General features: G+C 36.1%; 1 long non-coding RNA gene across 1 annotated transcript in view; it reads left to right on the top strand.

Annotated features, from left to right (window-relative positions):
• The window catches only part of LOC117608885 (uncharacterized), a 51164-nt gene that overhangs the window by 24045 nt on the left and 999 nt on the right, over positions 1–26120 (top strand). Inside the window, exon 4 of the long non-coding RNA XR_004582439.2 lies at positions 25307–25529. This is a non-coding gene — a long non-coding RNA (uncharacterized LOC117608885). The remainder of the gene's footprint in view (positions 1–25306; positions 25530–26120) is intronic.

Here is a 26120-nt window from a genome sequence, read left to right as displayed (position 1 = left end):
CGAAGAGTATCATTACCGGTAAGCGTGTTATAGGAAATGGTCAGATTTATGAGTGGAAAAATATCATCCTTAGAACGTTTAGCCATGGGCCGCAAACTTGTTAAACGCTCGGTTGTCGACCTTAAATATTCATACATCAAACTGGTACTTTTTGCACGCCTTATCTGTTCACCATCTTTTCTGCCAAACGTTCGCCCTGGCTTCGAGGTACGTCCGATTGAAATTGAACGCGTATTCAAGTTTTGTTTAATAGAATTTCTGATAAGAGGTTTGTAAAGGAAGAAGAAAAGAAAGGATCGACAAGGGGTGGGTATGTTTGCAACAGGAGAGAAGTAAATAGAGAGAGGGGAGAAGAGGCGCGAGCACAGCAGGCGGACAAGAAAGAAACAAAGAAAAAAGAAGGCGAAACCGTAAAAGGGTGGCTCGACAAAATGGCCTCGAACGGGCTCCTAATGGCCGGCACGGGCCGTTTCAGCGGCCATGTTACATAACTCTCGTACGGAGAGCGTGAATATACTCTGGTAAGAAGCGTTACGAGGCATGCTTCTCTCTTCGTGCTACATTACGCTACGAGGATCGCGTACACTTTTACGAGCGGTGCTAATGCGCTCTTTCTTCGGCGTACCTTCGACTGCACCCTCTTTTTGACCTTCCACGTTTTATTCCGTGCCTTTTCTCCCCCCCACTCGATGGATCAAATCTATCAACTATGTACTCTCTGGCTAATTCTCTGCAACGTGATAGCTAACGAAGCAAGGAATTATCGAAGGGGTGAGATCGGGGTCAAAAGTAACAATTTGACTTTGAACGATAATGACATAAAAATTATAACGTTTACTGCAAAATGTTTCATACGAAAATTTTATATAGGTATTTGACATTATTCAACTGCAGCAGTAATATTAAAGTTATCAATAAAAAATGAAGACTAGGGGTCGATAGTAAATATTTATTGAATTAAAATAATTATGTCGCTATAGAATATAACTAAATATAAATCAAATTCTTTTACGTAATTAGAAATTAATCGCTTTCACAGCTATGACAAATGTACAAATCACTTTGTTTAGTGCACACCTTGTGTGCCCAATATTTACATTCCATGCACTGCACCCCTTACTTTCTTTGTTACAACATTCTTTATTCTTGTTTTCGCTCTCGTTTTTACAAATTTTCTCTTCCCTATTCGAATTATATGCCTTATTCGCTTCTTTGTTCTGTTTTTCTTCATTATCTGCTCGAACGAGCGTTACATTCGACCCCGACTGCTGTTGTTACAACAGTCCCCGACCACGCTTTTAGACTTTGATTACGAATTTTCACTAACAATTTTCACTAAAGGTTGAAAGAAAAAGAAAACACTTACTTACAGGAAAAACATTTATATCACAATTTTAAGACGCTAAGAAAAAGCTACGGCTGTGTTTCCGAATGGCCTCATCAAAATTGAGAACTCAGGTTCGGTATATAACCTAAATTGACTACAAAAAACTGATTAAAGTTGGTTTCAGAGCTGGATGTCTTACCGTTTTCGAGATATCTTAGGTTAGGTTAGATTAGGTTAGGTTCCGTGTATGCGCAGTATCGAATAGCGCATGCGCAGTATCGAACAGCGCATGCGTAGTCCCAAAATTGTACAAAAATTTCTTACCACGATATCTCTAAAACGGTAGGACACCCAGCTCTGAAACCAATTTTAATTGGTTTCTGGTAGTCCATTTAGGCTATATAATATATTAGGTTCGGAAACTTATCCAAAGTTACTTTGGGGTATCGAAAAACCATAGATTTTGAATTATTTACAATGTTACTTTTCACCCCAATTTCCCCTATACTCGCGATGGAGTCAAGTTTCCCTATGGAAAATAACTATCTAATTAAAAATGACTTGGTTAATTTAATACGAATAGCAAAGATAATATTAATTCGAATTGCAATTCTGCAACATGTATCCAAAATTTGTGCTAATAGCTGTAATAGATTTTGAATTATTTACAGTGTTATTTTTGACCCCGATTTTCCCTACACGTCCGGGGTATCGCTTTTCCTCGTAAAAATCACCGGAAAAATTGACAATATTGAGATTTAAAAAATTTCTATTTTTCCCCATTTGATTCGATCGCGAGTGTACGATTCCAATTAAGCCTGAAATAAAGCAATTTTATCGCCATGTTTGACGAGTGTGTCGGATTTATAGCTCGAAAACGGAGCGATCTTTTAATAATCCAGCGAGCGGAATGAAAATCTGCGGTGCTGGCAGTTCGAACGGTATCGAGATAATCGACTGTCCTGTTGGAGAAATTTGATTTTCCGCTTGTCGAAAAATCGTTTCCTCTAATTTATTGGGGAATTCGGGAATAACAATTTACGCGTTCGTCTCGTTTGTCGGAATAAAATGTGAACGCTTTATCGTAGCTCGTTTATTTCACCTAATTTGACGCGTACGAGTAAACCGCGTCTCGTGGCAGCGTGGAATTTCCAAGGGAACTTCGAGGCGCCTCTCAGAAGCTAGAAAATAATAATCGCCGTGAAACGAAAGAAATATAACGCGACATTAAAATCCGCCATGTATTGCCCATTACTCGAGGTAATGTATCGGCTCGTTAACTTTCAGTCGGACGATAGATCATCGGAAGGCACCGCTAGCAGGGGCTGATAGACTCCCATAGACATTACGGCATAAGAAGGATAGAGGAGGATAGAGTCTATAAAGAGGCATCTGCTTTTCATCCCTCGTTCGAGGGTCACCCTTCGAATCTAATACTCCCGTACCATTAACCCTGAACATGTGTAGAACGTAATCGTTTCGACCCTAACCCTATACCGCTACCGTTCACCGCGAATTGCTCTTATCATACGCGATTATCTTTTTTTCGACCGATTCATCAAGCCGATAATAATTCTTTCACCCTTTAATCTGGACAACTTGACGTTCCGAGCTACTGTTTGTTTCTCGTGTTAGTTACCCAGTGCTATTTACTACTAATCGAAAAGTATAATAGCATTTCGCCAGGAGAGAAATTTCACCCTTTGACGTACCAGTTTCTTAACATTTGCGTCTGCCAGAGGTAACTACTCGCTGCTGTAATTTGATTGAGGTTAATTAAGGAAATTGAAGTATTATGCATATATTGTATTTATAAATTTCAATTGAAATTGGTATTAACAAATTCTTGTAATAACTAAAATTATTGTATTAATAGTAATTGAAAAATAAAATTTGTATTAACAAATTTTTATAATGACTAAAATTATTGTATTAACAATAATTGGAAAATAATTTCAATTGGAATAATTGTAATAACTAAAATTATTGTTTTAACAAATGCTTGAAATAACTAAAATTACTGTGTTAACAAATTCTTGTAATAATTAAAATTATTGTAATAACAAATTCTTGTAAGAACTAAAATTATTGTATTAACAAATTCTTATAATAACTAAAATTATTGTATTAACAATAATTGAAAAATACAGTTAGCATTAACAAATTTTTATAATGACTAAAATTATTGTATTAACAAATTCTTGTAATAACTAAAATTATTATATTAACAAATTTTTGTAATAACAAATTCCTGTAAGAACTAAAATTATTGTATTAACAAATTATAATTGAAATTATTTTTGAAATTAAATTATAACCCAGGTACGGTTCAGTTTAGAAGTGTAAGGTGGGTCACGAGATTGACTCGTCATTATACGCCAAGGGTTTAAGGTGCTAACTGAAATATTTTGCCAAGAAAGCAAGGAATACGTAAAAATTGCGGATTGCCCGTGTTTAAAGTAATTTAAACTGACAAGACTATTGTTCGCGTAACACCGTTTCAACGAGCTGTCCTTCGGAAGGAAAGGGGGGAAAAAAAAAATGAAAGGTGTAAGGAAAGAAAGGGCATGGAATGCGGAGGGTGCAATTTGGCAAAGCACCGTGACGGAAAAATCGTATCAACGATCCGCGCGAGCAGCCTCTGCCCGAAGGCGTAATAACCGCTGCGAAAGCTGGGAATTTCGGCGGGTTTTGATTACTAGGCGGCGAACCAGCGAAGCCTCGAGTTCCTACAAATAAAAAGCCATCCTTGCCTGCCTGTCTAAATGCCGACACGCCGAAAATCATTTATTTATTTATTCGACCCTCTTCCCTTCTAGCTGCTCTATTTAAATATTTACCCGAACCGACGAATTACCTGACACCTCTGCGGACGAGCATCGGCTTCTGGTAACGAAGAAATTCTTGCAAGTAAGATGAGAATTACAAGAAGTACAAATCGGTGGAATGTAGGTATTGGAAATCCTATAATAAAAATAACAAAAACTGACAAAATGGCGAAGTTTTGAGGAAAAGTTTGGAATTTAGCCTAAAGAAACAGTAGTTTTTATAGTGCCAAATTGACATTTTTCATCCAATCATAAAAATCCTTGTTCATGGTATGACAAAACATGTACTGAACACGCTGAAAAAAGTTTCGAGTCGATGCAATAATTTGTATTCGAGTTAGAGCTGCAGCAAATTTGAGAAATACCGTTTTGAGAAAAAACGCGATCCATCGGCGGTAAGCGCGTTTCCTAAACTATTTCAGATTCGACCTTAAAATTTTAATATAATATTCTACAGAGTATAGACTTTCAAAAAATGCAAAAAAAAAATCGATTTTTCAAAAGTGTTACACTGGTATAGCTCCTTAAGCTCAGCCTTATTTCTCTGGTGCTATATAAATGGTAATATAAATCACAGTGGTTTCAAAACAGTGCACCGAATGTTGTTTATAGGATACCGTTAGTGCCTTATGCCTCTTACGATCCCAGTCGCTCTTGAAGAATAAAGAATAAAGAATATAGTATTTTTATAAAAATATCCCAAAGTCTCCAATAGTAGGCTTTCCAAGATTGCATGCTGCTGGGTTTCTACCCTTCTGCATGCCGACGGCAAGCTACGTTGCACCCGAGTGTGCACTGGCGATCAGAGTCTTAATTTTGGTAATATTAATAATTTTTCATTATTTTATAAAATTTTGTAAAATTTATTATGGAACCCCTTCGCTATATTATCATTTTCCTCGGGGATCCTGGATGTTACCATTTTTTCCTGAAGAAACCTGATTTGATCGCGAGTGTACAGTTATCTGTACACCGAAAATCCGAAGAAGAATATTAATCCAACGAGTGCGGTTGATGACCACGCGACACGAACTCGCGTGCTTTTACACAAATGCTGTTTGGCATGAAAGAAAGACGGGGGGGCTACCGTTAAAGGGCAAAGCAGCGAGTGTTTAAAAAAGGAAAAATAAATGAAAGAAAAAGGAACAGGTTTGTTAATGATACGATTTGCATGGTCTTCACGCGATCCCTCTGTATACTGTACGACCGTTTTCGAACTCGCAGCTCCTCGTTCGGTCCTGAACGAATTCTTTATTGCAAACACTGCCGGCGAAAGGTACCTATGTAGCGTTCGAAGTTCGCTTTCGTAATGCCCCGATGAATTATCGCGCCTTAAAGTTGCACTCGAGTAAAGGATGAAATTTGCCGTCGGCTGAATAGGCGGTTTACAAAAGAAATTCGTACGGCATTGCCCACACACGAGCCCTACCTCCTCTAATCCATCACGTCGCTTCTTTTCCACGTTGTATCTCGTACCGTGCTCGGATTTCTTCAATTTCTGGATATTTTAATTTATTATCAATCGCTGTGCCTCTTCATGCCCCCTGGCAGAAAAATTGCAACATCGAATGACGAATGGTCAGAAGGAAATTTGATGTTAAGTATCGTTAATGAAACTTCCATCTGGATGTTTTCTCTCGCTCGAATATTTTACAACTTTCTCCCTAACGACAGTTTCGCGAATATTGTGGATACGATGTAACGGGGTTAATTATTTAAATTTATGCGATAGTGTGTCTTAACTTGAAGTTAATCTTGTTACTGTCGCTACCAACAACATGGTATATTAATTAACCCTTTCATGCACGAATTTTTCTGTGTAAACAATCTTTTAATTCTACTTTTTCGAGTCACTGATTACGAAGCTGGAATCGGATTTTCAAAATTCAAGATGGCGGATCCAATATGGCGGACTAAAAAGTTGTAAATATAGCTAATGCTGTGAAATTTTGGATATAAGGGTTAACGAGGTCGCTGATTATGAATTTGGAATCAGATGTTCAAAATTCAAGATGGCGGATTCAATATGGCGGACTAAAAAGTTGCAAATATAGCTAATGCTGTGAAATTTTGGATATAGGGGTTTATGAGGTCGCTGATTACGAATTTGGAATCAGATGTTCAAAATTCAAGATGGCGGATCCAATATGGCGGACTAAAAAGTTGCAAATATTGCCAATGCTGTGAAATTTTGGATATAAGAGTTTATGAAGTCGCTGATTATGAATTTGGAATCAAATTTTGAAAATTCAAGATGGCGGATCCAATATGGCGGACTATAAAATAGAAAATATCGCTAATGCTGTGAAATTTTGAATGTACGGGTTTATGGAGTCGCTGATTATAAATCTGGAATCAGATTTTCAAAATCCAGGATGGCGGATCCAATATGGCGGACTAAACAGTAGAAAGTATCGCTAATGTTGTAAAATTTTGAATATAAGGGTTAACGAGGTCGCTGATTACGAATTTGGAATCAGATTTTCAAAATTCAAGATGGCGGATCCAATATGGCGGACTAAAAAGTTGCAAATATAGCTAATGCTGTGAAATTTTGGATATAAGTGTTTATGAGGTCGCTGATTACGAATTTGGAATCAGATTTTCAAAATTCAAGATGGCGAATACAATATGGCGGACTATAAAATATAAAACGTTGCTAATGCTGTGAAATTTTGAATGTAAGGGTTTTTGGGGTCGCTGATTATGAATCTAAAGTCAGATTTTCAAAATTCAAGATGGCGGATTCACAACAATAGCAATATCATCAATTCCTAGTCAACCATATTGGATCTACCATATTGAATTTCGAAAATCTGATTCCAATTCCGTAATCAATGACCCCAAAACATAAATCAGGATCAAAATATCGATGTCCACATTCGAATTCTATCAGAATCAATCTTTTTTCCCAAGAAAGCAGCATTCTTTCATGCTTCATTTGTTTATAACAAAATTCAATGAACAAAAGAAAGTTCCCAGAATCAACAGATTGTTAGATTCGCATCTCAATATCACATAAGAAAAGTTTCCGTACAAAAATAACCAGGGCGTGACACATATATGCGACAAAGGGTTAATTAACCCTTAATACACAATACGATTCGTTGGATCAAAACATAAACCAAATCAGATTCGTGAAGGAGATGAAAGTAAGCAGAGATAGAGAAGAAAATAGTTATCGAGGATGATCGTCGATGATCTTAAGGGAAGGAGTTCGAAGGGCGATGCCGAGGAGGAAGAGGAACGTATTGAAAGAAGCGAGAAAGAGGAATAGGGTGATGTTCCCATGATGGTAGGTACGGGCTCTGGTTCCCTCGGTCGAAGATGAAAAGATGAAAGGCATCCCGGCGGTGAAGCCACCGCTCTGCTTCTGCCTCCCCTATCCCATCGGCTGGACCTAACCATCCTGTCTGGTCATCAACACCTGACCATCTTGCAACATCGTCTTCCCGTCCTTCTTCTCTCGCCTCCTAAACTGCACCTCTCTCCTCCTCTTTCTCCTTTTCTTCTTCTTCTTCTTTTCCTTCTCTGTATTTATCTATGATCGTTCTTTCTTCTCCCTCCGTCTATTTGTCTTTCGATTTTCTTACACTGGCCGGCCTGCATCGTTGATGGGTTCGTTTCTTTCGTTTGTGGGTTTTTCTTTAATTGCCTCGAAGGAGGTCAGACTAGAGATTTAGATCCGTCGGTTTATTCGATAGTAATGAAAGGGTAGTTTTCAAGAAATTTTCAGGGTTATTAAGGGAATTCTCGAAGTAAATGATTTCGTATTTGATTACGAAATTACGAAAAATTCGAGGATCCGGAGAGAAGAGAAACGAAAAGGAAGAAGTGCTGCTTCTTTTTCTTCTTTCCGAATTCTCTTTACGAAGTGATGGAAGGAGTGAAAGGGAGAGGAGGAGAGGGTACGGGCATATAGCCCTCGGCTCGGCTCTCACACGGTCCGAACACTCGCCTCCTACTTTGTTCGCTGGCTCGTTTGACGGATGGAATTCCTTTGCCGCGATGCAATGCGACATGGCTGATGCAAAAGCGACGGCCGAGCAATTCAATTTCGCTTTAATCCCGCTGCGCCCTTCGCAAACACCTTAACGGCACCTGTAATTCATTTTTCAACCCGATCCTTAACGAAAGAACGGCAATTACGGTCTCGATCACTGTAGAATACTTTTAATTTTCGTATCTAAGGTAAAATGGTATAGGGTCCTCAACCTTTTTCAATCTAAGAGCACATTCTAGATTTTCTCGAAATATGTATTCAAAAACAGTTATCTGAAATTATTTTCAAACAAATACGCGTATATTTCTTTAATTCTAATTAATTATTAAATATTAAAAAATTTATACATTTTTTAACATTTTATGGAAAACTTAAAATTTTTATTATGGTCGGCGGGCACACGTAAAACGGTCGCCGGGCGCAGCGGTGCCCGCGGGCACACGGTTGTAGACCTTAAGCTTCATCCCTTTGACTGCTATGGACGCATATTCTTTATTTGAAAGAATATCGATCTGGATAATCAAACCTTAATAAACTATCTACATTTATAAATATTATTGAAATAATAATTAATAGAAAATCACACGATACGGACATTAAGAATAAGAGGCTGTGTTTCCGAATGGCCCTACCAAAATTGAGAATTCAGGTTCCGTACATAACCTAAATTGACTACAAGAAACCGATGAAAGTTCGTTTTAGACCTGGATGTCTTATCGTTTTCGAGATATCTTAGGTTAGGTCAGATTAGGTTAGGTTCTGTGTATGCGCAGTATCGAATAGCGCATGCGCAGTGTGGAATAGCGCATGCGCAGTACCGAATAGCGCATACGAAGTCCCAAAATTGTACTAATTCCACCAATTATAATCGATTTCTGATAGTCAGTTTAGGTTATATACCGAACCTGAGTTCTCAATTTTGGTGGACCCATTCGGAAACTTAAATAAGATTCTGAAACCAAATATTACATCGCATTACAACGTAAAAATAAGCAACAAAATGGACGAAAAATTTCAAACTAAACACTTTTTTATTCTTTTTCTTAAAATTTAAAACAGCTTGAATATGCATATTACTTCGCTTTTAGCTTCAGTGCGTACTCTTACACCAGCTTACCCTGCAGGCTCTTTGTAACGGGGAGGTCGTTCGCGTGGATACTGGCGTAATTTATATTTACAAAATATACAAAAGAGATCGATGAAAAGGTTTCGGTAGCGCGCGTTGTGCCGGACGAAAAACAGAGCAAAGAAAGGAGTAAAGGAAACTGGAAACACGTTGTTTGCGTGAGCCTTGAATGAGTCCGCACATCCGTTGCGTGTTGGAACATCGAACGGCTTCCCTTTATCCCGAAATTCAATGGAATTTCCATAGGTCCGTGCTAATTAATTCTTTGAATCATGATTTATACCTTTGGCTGTCCCTTTATATACAAACAAATCGTTAAGTTCCTCCTGCCTCGCGTTTATTCGTTAACTCAGCGTTACGTTACCAGTGTACGCGTTTAATTTTCATTATTTTAATTACCTTAGGAGAGGAACATCTGCTTGGCACCGGTGCATAGAGTGTTAAAATAATCGTCTGACCGCGAGAAACTATTTTTCAGCTTAAAAGTGTAAAATTACTGAGGATAAATATGATTATTAATAGTTGAGACATTTTTCTTTATTTGAGGTATTTTCTTTATTAATGTGAAATATTTAAAATGAAAAGTAGATTATTTGTATCTTATAAATTAATATTAGAATAATAATAAAGTAAAAATATGTTAATAATAAAACAATGATAATAGTACTGAATTATATAAATTAATTGACTGCTATACAAAAAGTTAATTATATTAATTGAAAGTATAAGAACTGTTTTGGATATTTACATTTTTTAATAACGTTAACATTTTTTTGGTAAATTGTTCATCATTATTCCTTTTTAATTCTTAAATTATTTATTACAGTGTAGTAAGTCTTCCATACGTTTTGCTCTGGAACATTTCGTTGTATTAAATTATCTATAACATTTTGTAGTTTTATTTATTACTTATTATGCCTCTTATAATAATTTTGCAATGGGCAATAGTGCATTCTTCATTCTATATGTATAGTCCATAAATAGTCACGAATAGTCGATTAACAAGCGATGTTAATAGAGTGTCCAAGAATTTTCAAAATTCAAAATGAAATTATTAAGAAAGTTGGAAAAAGTAGCACATGATTTTTACAGCAACTAAAAAATTGAACCTAAACTAGAAAACAATAGTAAAAGTTTGACCAATCCGTGCCAAATCCTATTGTCAAAACATGAAAAACCAAAATATGTCCAATTAAAAATGGCAACAAATTAAATGGCCATTATTTAAATCCACTTTATCCGAACTCCAAAATAATAGTAAAAGTTTGACCTATTTATACCAATTCCTATTGCTAAAAATATGAAAAACCAAAATAGGTACAATTAAAAATGGCAACAAATTAAATGGCCATTATTTAAATCCATTTTATCCGAACTACAGAATAATAGTAAAAATTTGACTAATCCGTGCCAAATCCTATTGCCAAAACATGAAAAACCAAAATACGTGCAATTAAAAATGGCAACAAATTAAATGGTCAGTATTTAAATCCATTTTATCCGAACTCCAGAATAATAGTAAAAGTTCGACCAATTTATACCAATTTCTATTGCTAAAACATGAAAAACCAAAATATGTCCAATTAAAAATGGCAACAAATTAAATGGTCAGTATTTAAATCCATTTTATCCGAACTCCAGAATAATAGTAAAAGTTCGACCAATTTATACCAATTTCTATTGCTAAAACATGAAAAACCAAAATATGTCCAATTAAAAATGGCAACAAATTAAATGGTCAATATTTAAATCCATTTATGGTCAGTATATAAATCAACTTTCAGTCAGTATAAAAATACTAAACGGTCAGTAACTACATAAATAGCGAATGGTCAGTATAAATAAAATACTGACCTCTTGGATTTAAATACTGACCATTTATATTTAAATACTGACAAAAAGGTATTAAAATACTGACCAATAAAATACAAGCCATTAAAAATTACCTTTCTTTCAGTTGCACAAACTCTGAAAAATAATCAAATTCTTTGAACCTTCCTGTACGACACCTGTGACACACAAAATAAATTACCATTAATATAACCATTTACAGGAAGGAATAACAACCGCGAAATGGTACTCTAAGGCTAATAGAAATGACAGACGTCTGTGTACATATTATCCTATATAAATACTTTATACAATAGATAAACAACATCTTAACTCTCTATTGCATTCCATTCCCAATTGGGAACTTAAATTTCAAATGTTCTGTAGTAAATTATGTAGACAATACTGAAGACTCTAAGTTATATGCGAGAAATGTCACATACAGTTAACAAAAATTGTTTTCGTGATTTTCATGCAAGGTAAGGTTATTATATGTAATAAAGACTCACAGGGAGATTTTTTTATTTTTTTTATTTGATTGATTTTTTACCTGCATATGTATAAAGTTCCCATGCAGGAACAGTAATAAAATGCAATGAATAACGTTGTCCAATAAAATTTTATTATTTATTTCATGAGCACGTTCATTTTTAAGTAAACTAACAGTGATATATATTTTTTCAACTCGTCATAAAAATTCATGAAATAGAGGGTTAATTAAGGATCATTAAACATTTGGGAATTTAAAAGAATAAAAAATGTTATAATAGAAAATGATGAAAATTTTGAATTTACCTCGGACATGTTATCCTATATAAACATTTTTTATAGATAAACAACATTAGCCTCTTCAGGGATGATTTTTTATTTTATAGTGACAAAAGATGACTTAATATTCATTTTACATTGGTAGGAATTCAAAAAGCAAAAATGGGGAAAGCAATAAAAATGCAGAAAAAACCATAATGTCCACATCTGTGACCGCTGAGCGTTAATAGCAATTTGTAAGTGAAATGATTTCATACAAACTAAATGTCCATATATGTAGCCAAGGGCGTCAAGAGGTTCAGCATTTAGGAACTTAAAAAGAATAAAAAATGTCATAATAGAAAATAACGAAAACTTCGAATTTATTACCGTCGGACGACTTAAAAGCATCAAAAATGTCATAATAGAAAATGATGAAAATTTCAAGTTTATCGCAGTCGGACGACTTAAAAAAATCAAAAATGGCATAATAGAAAATGCCGAAAATTTCCAATTTATCGCGGTTGGACGTCTTGAAAGAATCCAAAATGTCATAATAGAAAATGACGAAAACTTCGAATTTCTGGCGGTCGGACGACTTAAAAGAATCAAAAATGGCAAAATAGAAAATGACGAAAATTTCAAATTTATCGCGGTTGGACGACTTAAAAATATCAAAATGTCATAATAGAAAATGCCGAAAATTTCAAGTTTATCGTGGTCGGACGACATAAAAAAACCAAAAATGTCATAATAGACAATGCGGAAAACTTTGAATTTCTCACGGTTGGACGGCTTAAAAATATAATAATAGCAAATGACGAAAACTTCGAATTTATCGCGTTCGGTTGACTTAAAAGAATCAAAAATGGCAAAATAGAAAATGACAAAAATTTCGAATTTCTCGCGGTCGGACGACTTAAAAAAATCAAAAATGGCAAAATAGAAAATGACGAAAATTTCGAATTTCTCTCAATCGGACGGCAGTTTTAACGCCACAGTGCGGCCCGGATCCCTCGGGAACAGGTCGGTCGGCTGTTTAGCGTAATGCTTATGTCGGAAGATCGGCCGCTAGCGAGGTGAGATCGTCGATCGAGCAGCCTGGAAGCCGGGCATCTCTGGATGATTTATCGTCGCGGTCCTTTGTTGCCTCGAAAACCGACTTCGGCCCCGGCGTGGCTCGGCGCGGCGCGGCCGCGCCGATGCTGCGAGGCCGAAAACAGGATCGACCTTCCAGACAGCGTGGCTCTTGTTCGCCACAGGTGTGCCACTCTTTCCACACCGTTTCGTCTCACCGGCAGCTTCCTTCCTTCCTCTCGCAGTACCATTACCGCCACCCACACCTCGAATTCTCTAAACTCCATTACTTTTTCGGCCGCGGCGAATTACTCCTCGACCGATCATCTTCGCCCTCTTCTTTTGCTCCTTTCGACGTAGACGCCTCTCCGACGATACCTGTTCAACTCCTCAGTCGATTTGAAGAATTCTTCGCGGTTTAAAAATATCACGAAACCTTCGAACATATCTAATTGTTGATATTTTTGAAATTGTTTAACAATGGCACCGGGCCGGTGAGAATTGGATAAAAACCGGGGGAAAATCGAGCGAAACCGACGACGTACACCGCGGTTTCTCGGTTTCTTTTGTCCAAACTGTTTCTACGTCTCTCCCCCGGCCGAAGGATCACGGTATTTGCTGAATCACAGCGAAGTCCATTGCGGATCCTCGGTATAAAAGGGAGCAAAAAAGAGGCAATTAAGGAGCAACGAAGATTGCGTGCCATTCCTTTCAATGAGCGACGCTCAGCACGCGGGAGGGCTTTCGTTTCGATTCTTCGGATCGGCCGAACCGCCGCCGACGGAAACCGAGAAATCCTTGAAATCCGTGGAAGAGAACCGTTTCGAGATCGCTACCTGTTAACCACCCACCGACCAGATTTAGTTCCTATAGTTCGCGAAGGTTTGTCGATCGATTTCTTGAAAAATGCACGACGGATGTCGAAGGGACGAAGAAAAAATAGAAATTACGGTGCGTAATTCTGGTGTAAGGATTGGTAAAGGGACAACTTCCGTTTAGGATTTGCTTCTGAATTATTTCTTGGTAATCGATGAAAAGTTGAAGGGACGAAAAAAAATAGAAATTCTGGTGCGTAATTCTGGTGTAAGGATTGGTATAGGGACAATTTCCATTTAGGATTTGCTTCTGAATTATTTCTTGGTAATCGATGAAAAGTTGAAGGGACGAAGAAAAAATAGAAATTACGGTGCGTAATTCTGGTGTAAGGATTGGTATAGGGACAATTTCCATTTAGGATTTGCTTCTGAATTATTTCTTGGTAATCGATGAAAAGTTGAAGGGACGAAAAAAAATAGAAATTCTGGTGCGTAATTCTGGTGTAAGGATTGGTAAAGGGACAACTTCCGTTTAGGATTTGCTTCTGAATTATTTCTTGGTAATCAATGAACCTGGTACCATCATAGTTATCAGACTACTTGAAATTATTTCCTAACATTCTGTATAATAATACGAAATCGTCTATTTCTAATCGCTATTAGGTTTCGATTAGTACACGGAATTTTTATTTGATTCTTCTTTACGTGATTATACAACTCTATTTCTGATTCTGATTCTTATTCTCTAAAACTGTTCAGGTACTGGTTTTATAGGGTCGGAAGTTTGATTTTGAAGGAAATACAGTAAAACCTCGATGAGTCGGGAAACTTTGACGACTTATTTAGATTTATGTTGGAGCGAAGATCATAGCAATGATAATAGCTGCGAAAAAATATCTCTGGTTTGTTTAAATAAATGATCATTTAAAATTCAAAATATCTATTTTTATCCAATAAATTATTTAACTGTTTTAATCATTTTATTTTTATTAAGTACCCAAGCGGAGTAAAAACCATGGAAATTTTTAAATGACGACTTATAGAGGTTTTATTGTAGATAAAAAATTATTCTAATATCGTAAAATTGATTTTTATTTTCTTTATTAATGTGAAATATTTCAAATGAAAACTAGATTATTTGTATCTTGTAAATTAATATGAGAATAATAATAAAATGTTAATAATAAAGCAATGATAATAGTACTGAATTATACAAATTAACTAACTGCTATACGAAAAGTTAATTACATTAATTGAAACTATTTTTCAGCTTAAAAGCGTAAAATTATTGAGGATAAATATGATTATTAATAGTTGAGTCATTTTTCTTTATTAATGCGAAATATTTAAAATGAAAACTAGATTATTTGTATCTTGTAAATTAATATGAGAATAATAATAAAATGTTAATAATCAAGCACTGATAATAGTACTGAATTATATAAATTAACTAATTGCTATACGAAAAATTAATTACATTAATTGAAAGTACAAAAAGTGTTTTGGATATTTACATTTTTTAATAACTTCTTCTTTGGAAAATTATCCATTTTTTCCATTTTAATTCTTAAATTACTTATTACAGGATCTGAGGACAGCAGAAGCATGTATAATGAATTTTCTATACATTTTGCTCTCGAACATTTCTTTGTATCAAATTTTAGTAGTTTTATTTATTACTTCTTATGTCTCTTCTAATATCGTAAAATTTATTTTCTGATCAGTATGGATTTAGGTGATAATGAGGGTAAGGACCAATAGGAATTCTTGGATATTACTGAGTTTCGAAGGTATCAAGTGTATGATTCAAGGAATTCAAGGGTCGTATGTGTAATTGTTTATAGAACATAGAGACAGGATTTAGAGTTTACTTATCTTAACCAAATCGCGAAGAGTAAAAATATTTGCAACAGCCCAATATCGTCCCAACAGGGTCATAAATGAAAAATAAAAACCAGCCAGAGAATCTACAGACCAATTTTTTTGTTCATCAAAATGTCACCGGAAGTGAAGAAGGTCGAAGGTTATCGATAAAAGGAGTAGGATTTATGATGAACATATTGAAGCAAAAATGTAGAGAATATCGAGAAATATGAAAATAGACACCTGGATTGTCAAAATCGACCATGCGACAAATTTTAACCCTTTGAGAGGCACATTTTGCTTCCGAACAAATTATTGAAATCAAAGGTTATCTAAGGGTTTTTGGGGTCGCTAATTAGGATTCTGACGTCAGAATTGCAAAATTCAAAAATTTTTTTCGAGAAAACTGGCAAACGAAAAATTCTAAAAAAAGATATAGAATATATGCACCAAAATGTTCAGAGCATGGGACTTTTCGTTCAAGAATAACCGGATTTATTCTGAAAAGAACTGTTTTTTGTGTTTTAATAATTTACAACACATTTATGAAAATTATATAACTTGGAACTCCAAGAGTGTAAAAAATACTAACAATTTGAAAAAATGTACAAATTAATTCCGAATTAAAGAAGAAACTAAAAACAAGAAGCTGCTACAAATACGTACCACTGTCCTTCAAAGGGTTAAGCCAAAATGTACAGTTTTGCCATTCAGTTTTGCTTAGGAGAAAAATTTTAAAATTTCTTAAATGAAAAAATGTAAGAAAATAAATATTCAAAGATAAAATGAGACCATAATCGACCCCTGTGCTTTTTCGTGGAAGAAATCGATACATTTCCTCATAACGTCGTAATGCGAATTTGAGACAAAGTTTTAACCCTTTGAGGGGCACATTTTCCTTCCGAACAAATTATTAAAATCAAAGGTTATCTAAGGGTTTTTGGGGTCGCTGATTAGGATTCTGAAGTTCAAAAATTTTTCTCATAGCTTAGAAGAATTAGAATTTTAACCCTTTTAGTGCCACAATTTTACCGTTCGCGAACGAGAAGACTTAAAAAGTCACAGGGGAATCGTGCGTACGTACTGCCCAATTCATTTCTAATAGATCCACTGTGTACAATGCCATATTCAGTGGACGAAGATCAAATTAGTTATTTTTGGATTTTGATCTAATTATTCGATAAAATTATCAATCAGTAAGTATGGAATTTAAATGTACAAAGTAATACCCGAAAAAAGCAATAAGGGATAAATAACAGTAATTTGTTGATTATAGCCTGAATACTGAAAAATTAACTTACTCGTAAATCGTTGTTTTTCTTTGTTCCTATTTGCTTAATAATGTTTTTTACATCTTAATGTGAATCATTTGCATAGAGGCATGCATAACTTTAATTTCTAATTGAAGAAATTATCTTTTTATCTTTACAATACAATTTGAAGAAAACGATTCAAACAATCCTATAATTTTAATTGTTCTATATTAATATGATGTTATAGTAATTGCTATATAATTGCTACACTGAATGTTATTTAATTTTCTTGAAAGAAATCCATTCCTAATCGTGATCCGGTTGAAGAATGGATTTTCTCAACGTTCTTGCAGACAAGATTTAGAAAGTTAGACAAAACCTTCGCCAAATAAACAAATTAGAGACTGAGGAAATACAACAATATATTTAGGTACATTGTATCCAAGGCAGAAGGTATTTCTGAAAGCTTTGGTTTAGATGATTTAGAGTTAGACGAGAGCGATAGCTCTGATGTGGGCAACGAATGATCTGACAATGAGATCATTATGTTAATCACGTATCATATTTTTTAAAGCCGAACGTCGGTTATATGTGTAGGAAAAAATTGTTCAAAATATCTATTTTTACATCATATTTAAGTTTCATCGAAATCGGTGGGGCAGCCCCTTATTTTTTATTACATAGGTATTGATTTTCATTATAATATTGCAATCGTAATACTTATTTTTTTGTATAATAATCATCATATTTTCTATTTGCATATTGCAATTACTATATTTCTATTAAAACTTTTATGTTATCTAACTTAGTTTTAACCCTCTGTTGCATTCTATAGTAAATTAAATAGATAATACCGAAGATTCTGAGTTGGTTCCAAGTGGGAACATTGCGCAATTTTCTAATAAAATTTTATTACTTATTTCATGACCACACTCATTTTTAAGTAGACTAATAGCCATATATATTTTTCTCAACTCGTCATAAAAATTCATGCAATAGATTTAAATTTTTCTCCCAAACGCCTATTCAAGTCCAGAAGAAGGCACAGCTCCTACAAGCTAAAAAGTCACAGGTGTAAGGAGATACTCTGAAACGCTAAAAAATTGCTATTCCGACCATAATTTTTCGGCGAATTATAACAAATTTATGAAACTTACCAAAAATACGTTAATTTAGATGCTTCATTACACACAAGGGACAAGTTTCCGAATAACTCCATCAAAATTGAGAACTCAGGTTCGGTATATAACCTAACCTGACTATCAGAAATCGATTAAAATTGGTTTCAGAGTTTGGATGTCTTACAGTTTTTGATATATCGTGGTAAGAAATTTTTGTACAATTTTGGGACTACGTATGCGCTGTTCGATACTGCGCATGCGTTATTCGATACTACGCATGCGCTGTTCAATACTGCGCATACACGGAATCTAACCTAATCTGACCTAACCTAAGATATCTCGAAAACGATAAGACATCCAGCTCTAAAACCAAGTTTAATCGGTTTCTTGTAGTAAATTTAGGTTATATCATCGTGTGATTTTATAATAATTATTTACTAACCTAACCTAACCTTAGCACGACATCTCAAAAACGAGACATCCAGCTCTGAAACCAACTTTAATCGGTTTCTTGTAGTAAATTTAGGTTATATCATCTATATTAATTATTTACTAACCTAACCTAACCTTAGCACGATATCTCAAAAACGAGACATCCAGCTCTGAAACCAACTTTAATCGGTTTCTTGTAGTAAATTCAGGTTATATCATCGTGTGATTTTATATTAATTATTTACTAACCTAACCTAACCTTAGCACGATATCTCAAAAACGAGACATCCAGCTCTGAAACCAACTTTAATCGGTTTCTAATAGTAAATTTAGGTTATATACCGAACCTGAATTCTCAATTTTGATGAGATCATTCAGCAACACAGCCCATACAAGTATTAATACAATCACACTTTTTTAATAACTCTCCAAACATCAATATTTTGGTTTACAGACCTGAAACGCACTTTAAATATAATACAACAGGAGGAAACAAATGATCTTACGAGGTGCTGTCCGCTAAGCAGAAGAAGGCACAGCTCCATCAAGGTAAAAAGTCGCAGGGGTAAGGGGAATCGTGCATTCGCACCGCCCTATTCTTTTCTAATAGGTCCGCTGCGCGAAGAAATACGCGAGCGAAACTAAGCGCGACAAAGTAAGACGGGGATATCAAATATCACTGCGTCCCATTTTGTCGCACTTTGTTTCGTTCGCCTATTTCTTCACGCAGCGGACCTATTAGAAGAGAATTGGGCGGTGCGAACGCCCGATCCCATTGCCCCTATGACGCCTTCTTCTGATGCACGAATTACCCGATTACCTATTTAATTGTCCGACATGGCGCTACATTTGCGCGCCGGTTCACCAAGTTTCCGTCGATTGCAACGAGAGTTACGTGCCGTAGCATCCTCTCGGTGAAACTTTTAAGGAAGGAAGAAGAACGCAGGGTGAAATCGTAGCGGGACACGTAGCGTTCGCTACGAATCGATAATTACGACAAAGAATAATCGCGTGCCGACTCGAAATCAAGCAGTTCCGCTCTTTCTCTCTTCTCTTCTTGGCTGTCGAGTTGCCGACGGTAATTCGATGCACGAACGAACGAGCATCTTATTTATCGGGGCAACAGATCGTTGCGTATTTGTTTGGAAAATAGGAAGAAAAATAAGAAATTATATTTCGATATTCCGCAATTTCAACGCCCTTTCAGATAATTGTTTCAGATAACCGGTCGAAGGAAATCGATATCCTTCCACTTTTATTCCCGATTAGCCTAACTGTAATTTTTATCTCCGCTATCATTTTTCAACCGAACACCTTTTCGTACGATCGAATGAAAAGGCGCGACGGTAGAGGAGGTGGTTCAATTCTTCAGCGTCGGTGATCATTCAGCAATATCAATCATCTAAACAGAACTCGCAACACCGCTGGCGGACTGTTTTCAAGCGAAAAACAGAAGAAGACTAATAACGAGCGGGATAAAGAGGAAGAAAAAAGGAAACGGTGGAAGAAGAAGTAGAAGACGACGACGACGACGACGAAGAAGGAGAAGAAGAAGGGTAGCGTTGCCGATCGTCGAGAGGCGGTCCGAAGGTAGTCCTTTTATCAGGGTCTCGGATGAACGCGAACGAAGGCTCGTTAAGTCGTAGTGGCCACGTTCAACCTTACGTGGCTCACAAGCAAGCGGCCAGACCGAGCTATAATGGCATAAATAATGACCGGTCTCGGTACTTACGCCCGTTTTCTTCCTGCCACTCGACGCACGACCGCCTCAACCTTCTTCTCCTCTTCTTCTCCTCCTTCTTTCTTCTTCATCTTTTCCTTTATACTATTATACTAACGCGCCAACAGAGACGGATATCGAGCTACTGTCACTATGAAATTTCATTAATCCACTTTGATCCTCTTTCTTCGAGTTTTAACGTCACCCGATCCTCTGCGCATCAATGGAGTATCTTTGGTTTTATTGCGAATTTCAATCGCTAATTTATATATCAACAGCGGAGGTCTCTTTCCTTATAGAAAAGGCATTTCCCAACCTTTCGCGCAGGCTTCCCTCGGGGGAAATAATGCAGCGACGAGAGCCTCGATATTAATTTCAATTAATATTTACTTTAATAAGCGAGTCATTTTCTGGATATACTTCCGAACTGCCCCATCACCCTAAGTGGATGAGGTTCTGTATATAGGTGCTTTAGGACACGAGAAATCGAATGAGATCAATTACAGAGCTGGATCTCTAACCGATCTCGAGATATACGAAATATAGTCATATTCGGCACAGTGATCGGCGGTGCTCGACTTTGTCTCACTAGGAGGGTGACAATCTCTATAGGTTAAGGTTAGGGTTAGGGTTAGAGTTAGATGTAGTAACCTCCGAGAATCAGTTTATGATGTCATTTGTGACAATTATCTCTAGTTAAGTCTAGCTTATAGACTAACCAATAGTTACGTGTATCTCTGAAACGGTTAGGATTAGGGTTAGGGTTAGGGTTAGGGTTAGGGTTAGGGTTAGGGTTAAGGTTAGATGTTGTAACCTCCGAGAATCAGTTTATGATGTCATTTGTGACAATTATCTCTAGTTAAGAAGTCTAGCTTATGGACTAACCAATAGTTACGTGTATCTCTGAAACGGTTAGGGTTAGGGTTAGGGTTAGATGTAGTAACAGAACCTCATCCACCTAAGGTGACGGGGCCTTTCGGAAGGTTCTCCGTGGCGTTGTAAATAATTAAGAATTTATTAATTATCAAAAATATTACAATTGAAATACACACATTTTATCGATAATTGCAACTGACACAGCTAATTATTTATTGCTTCAATTTTGAAACAAATAGAGAAAAATAAAATTATAATAATAATTACAATAAATATTTTGTGTTACTATCGATCCCCAGTTGTGTAGTAACCCTTTCTTCGGTCTTCATTTTTTATTAATATTATTATTATTATTATTATTATATTATTATTAATATTAATACTAGCTGTAATATTACTTTTCATAAAACGAAACTGCTGTAGTTTAATAATGTCAGATACCTATATAAAATTTTCATATAAAACATTTTGAATTAAATGTTATAGTTTTTCTGTAATTATCGTTCAAAGCCAAATTGTTAATAACTTTAATATTATTTTTCATAAAGCGAAACTGCTGCAGTTTAATAATGTCAGATACCTATATAAAATTTTCATATAAAACATTTTGAATTAAATGTTATAGTTTTTCTGTAATTATCATTCAAAGCCAAATTGTTAATAACTTTAATATTACTTTTCATAAAGCGAAACTGCTATAGTTAAATAATGTCATATAAAATTTTCAATGAAATATTATAGTTTTTTTGTAATTATTGTTCAAAGTCAAATTGTTATCTTTGACCCCGATCTGCCTTATCTCTTTTACATTGTATCACCATCAGCATTGGGAATTTCAAAGCGTATCTACACTATTCTCGTTCTACTTCTATCTCTCCTTTATCGTCGAATTAATTCATAATTTAAACATCATCTGTAGATTTTTATCAACATAATACCGCGATTACTATCGCGGTAACTGTCCAACGGTGCACATCCATCATGAAAATTGTTTGCGTTGAAAGAGCTAATTTATTAATGCCTGTAACACCGTGGAAGAAGGAAAAAAGTGAAGCAGAAGTGAATTTAACATCCAACCGGTACCGATTTCGTTACAACTTCCCGTTTTTCGAACGGACCGAGTATAAGGATTATTCTTCGATATGGAAAAGCATCGGTGGAAAATCATACATCATCTCGGTCGCACCGGCAACCGTATCTCTGTAATTGCAGGAGTTAAACGCGTTCGCTGGTACGGTTGCGTGTAATCGAACTTGTAGCGTCTCTCATAACCATGAAGAGCTGTAACGAAAGAACGAGACACGCCCTACTTGTCGTGCTTTCGAAAATGAATAATGGAAAACAAAGGAGTGGAACGCTGTAACACACTTTATCATTCCGGTAATTGATTCCATTTCACCTTAATACGTTGGTGAATTACATGACTTTTTTTCAAAAGAGAGACGAATTAATAAAATTTCCTGACTATTGTACCGAATAACATTCGTTCAGACGTTGGGAATGATTTTCAAGATCGCCACTCGAACTTCCCTAACGATCTTTTAATCTCCCCCAGCCGAGATGCCGATTAATGGGTCTTCGCTGAAAAACTCGGAGAAAACCTAGCGTTCCGTCTTTATAATGAAAAAGGAGTCGTTACAATCGGTTCGGTTTGCTTTCAGACCGACAGCAATTGCATTAATTTAACAGGATAACGTTGATGCTTAATTGCACGATCTCACGGTGTGCGTACCGGTTTAACGCCGAACGGTCGCATACGATCGAGTCGCCGTGTGACGCGTAGATTATTGCAGGATACGGCACAATAGAAACGACGGGCGCTGATTAATAGAAAGGATTCCACCCTTCGTCCTAGTCCAGGGGTCTTCGTCCCACGATTCCTCGACGTTTCGTTTCAGTAATTATTTACATTACGTACGGCAACTCCGATTTCGATGGTTTTTAAATATGTTGCAGAAATCAACATTTTGAGCTACTTTTTCCTATATATATAACCGCCGCCCGGCCTTAGTTTTCGAGATATTTTGGAAAAACTGTCGAGACTAATGCATTGAATTCTGTCAATCGCGTGTGTCTACTGTTTTTGCAGACAACACCTTCTGTATTCATGATTTCAACGTATTGTAGCTATAATGGCAGCCGGGAATTTAATATAGCCTAACCTAACCCAATCTAATTTACTTAATCAGTGAATTAGGTTAGGTTAGGCTAAAGAAACTATAATGGCAGCCAGGAATTTAATATAGCCTAACCTAATCCAATCTAATTTAGTTAATCAGTGAATTAGGTTTGGTTAGGATAAGGAAACTATAATGGTAGCCAGGAAGTTAATATAGCCTAACCTAACCCAATCTAATTTACTTAATCAGTGAATTAAGTTAGGTTAGGCTAAAGAAACTATAATGGTAGCCAGGAATTTAATATAGCCTAACCTAATCCAATCTAATTTACTTAATCAGTGAATTAGGTTAGGTTAGGCTAAAGAAACTATAATGGCAGCCAGGAATTTAAGGTTAGATTGCAGTTTCCCGGGTAATTGATCTCGACTATTTTATCGATAGGAAGTGTCACGTGGCGTTACAAAGTTATGGTCATTTTAAAAAATCACAATTTTTCAAAAATTTTCCGATAATTTCGAATCCAAAAAAAAACCTAACCTAACATAACCCAACTTATCAACTAAAATAGCTAGCCTTTGAATTAGCTTATCTTAGTTCTTCCAGCTAGAAAAGCTAGTCTTTAACTTAGCTTAGCTTAGTTAGGTTAGGTTACTTTTTGGATTCGAAATTATCAGAAAATTTTTGGAAAATTGTAACGCCACGTGATATCGACCTCGGGACAATTCCTTTCGTCTTCTCCGACCTTGATTTATCCGATAAAATAGTCAAGATCAATTACCCGGGAAACTGCAATCTAACCGAATTTAATATAGCCTAACCTAACCCAATCTAGTATACCTAATCAGTGAATTAGGTTAGGTTAGGCTAAAGCAATATATAACCGCCGCTCAGCCTTACTTTTCGAAATATTTTCGAAAAACTGTCGAGACTAATACATTGAATCCTATCTGTTCATGTGTGTCCGTGTTTCATCTTACGCGGCAGTGTGCGGTCGCCACTTTTCTACTATTTTTGCAGGCAGCAGCATGGCGACTGACACCTATATATATAACGAGTAAGCTTAAAAATCAAATTTAACTAATTTTAATCATTTTGAATCTAAGTTCGTGTGTCTGGTCGCCTAATGGCCTAACCTAACCTAATTCGCTGATTAAACATTCCTGCTGTTACCAGAGTCCATAACTGCAAAAAGACCAGTTTTCGTTCTTTCGTGCTCATCTTCGTCCTGATTGGCGATACTCCCAAACGAAGTGGAAAGCGATTAGCGGAGAGCTCGCTGCGTTCCCCCACCATTTTCCAACCTGCGCGGCTTAGTTATTGGGTTAGGTTAGGCTATATGTAGATTAGATTGGGTTAGGTTAGGCTATATTGAATTCCCGGCTGCCACCATAGCTACGATACTTTGAAATCATGAATACAGATGTGTCGGTTTCGACAGTTTTTCGAAAATATCTCTAAAACTAAGACCTAGCGGCGATTATATGTATAGAAAAAAGTTGTTCAAAATGTTGATTTCTGCAACATATTTAATAAAAATCATCGAAATCGGAAGCGCCGTCCGTAATCTAAATAATTACCTTCGTTTCTTCGAGCGAAGTTTCGCCTGGTAACAGAGCCAGGAAATTTTGGCTTCAGAAATGAAAGTTTGTTTTTTAATTCGATGTTTGCGAGAAATTGATCTGGAAACACGTCCGGTGCATTCGAAACGCTTTGTTCGACAATGGAGCAGAAGGATTGTCGTACGAGATTAAGGCCTTCTGGCTGTTTTCATCGGGCGAATACAAAAAACGGGAAGGCGAGAAGGGTGGTTTGGACCACCAACGATCACGATTCGTTATTAAATCTCGCAGGTATCGAGATTACGGTATAATCGTATTGATAACAGCAGCGTATCCTCGCCTTTAGATGCCCTGTCCCCGACGGTTTCCCATTTGCCAGGACAAAGCCCCTTTTAAAGCAGGCCTTTTGTGCTCTTAATTCAGTGCCGTGCGTGAAATCGACACGTTTTTCCACTTAATTCACGGACACGCCTGTTTCTCGCGCTTTCCTTTCTTTACCTTCCTCTCTTTTCTTCCTTTTCTTTTTACCCCGCCCCTTTGTACGATCATTGTCGAAATGTAGCGAGTACGCGTATCACCGATGTAAATGTCGTAAATAATAATTAACAGGATAAATTAAAAAAGAAAAAAAAGAAGAAGAAGAAGAAGGCCATCGAGGAATTCGAAGAATGCGAAGATTACGAAGATAACAATAGATTCTTTCTGGTCGGCGGCAAAAAAAGAGAAGAATGAAAACAAAAGGCGGGGAAGAGCAGAAACCCTAGGAACTTTCACACGACCACTGCCACCAACCTATGATAAATGGATCTTTCGTTAAGGATCATTTTCAACGGTAAGCAATCGCTAAAGTCATCCTTGGCCCACCAACTGTTCCGCTAATACCTATTAAAACGTGTGTTTAAAAAAAAATATATCGGATACCATTACGGTTATTAAAAATGTGTTATACAAAAATATGTAAAATATTTCAAAATGGGGTTAGATTGCAGTTTCCCGGGTAATTGATCTCGACTATTTTATCGGATAAATCAAGGTTGGAGAAGACGAAAGGAATTGTCCCGAGGTCGATATCACGTGGCGTTACGATTTTTCAAAAATTTTCTGATAATTTCGAATCCAAAAAATAACCTAACCTAACTAAGCTAAGCTAAGTTAAAGACTACCTTTTCTAGCTGAGAAGAACTAAGCTAAGCTAATTCAAAGGCTAGCTATTCTAGCTGATAAGTTTGGTTGGGTTAAGTTAGGTTATTTTTTGGATTCGAAATTACCGGAAAATTTTTGAAAAATTGTGATTTTTTTAAATGACCATAACTTTGTTACGTCACGTGATATCAACATTATATATTACTTTAGCCTAACTTAACCTAATTCACTGATTAGGTAGATTTGATTGGGTTAGGTTAGGCTATATTAAATTCGGTTA

The sequence above is a fragment of the Osmia lignaria genome, chromosome 8, assembly GCF_051020975.1.
Source record: "Osmia lignaria lignaria isolate PbOS001 chromosome 8, iyOsmLign1, whole genome shotgun sequence".
NCBI lineage: Eukaryota > Metazoa > Arthropoda > Insecta > Hymenoptera > Megachilidae > Osmia > Osmia lignaria.
Note: the sequence above shows the minus strand (reverse complement) of the source record. Positions and strands in the feature narration are given on the sequence as shown.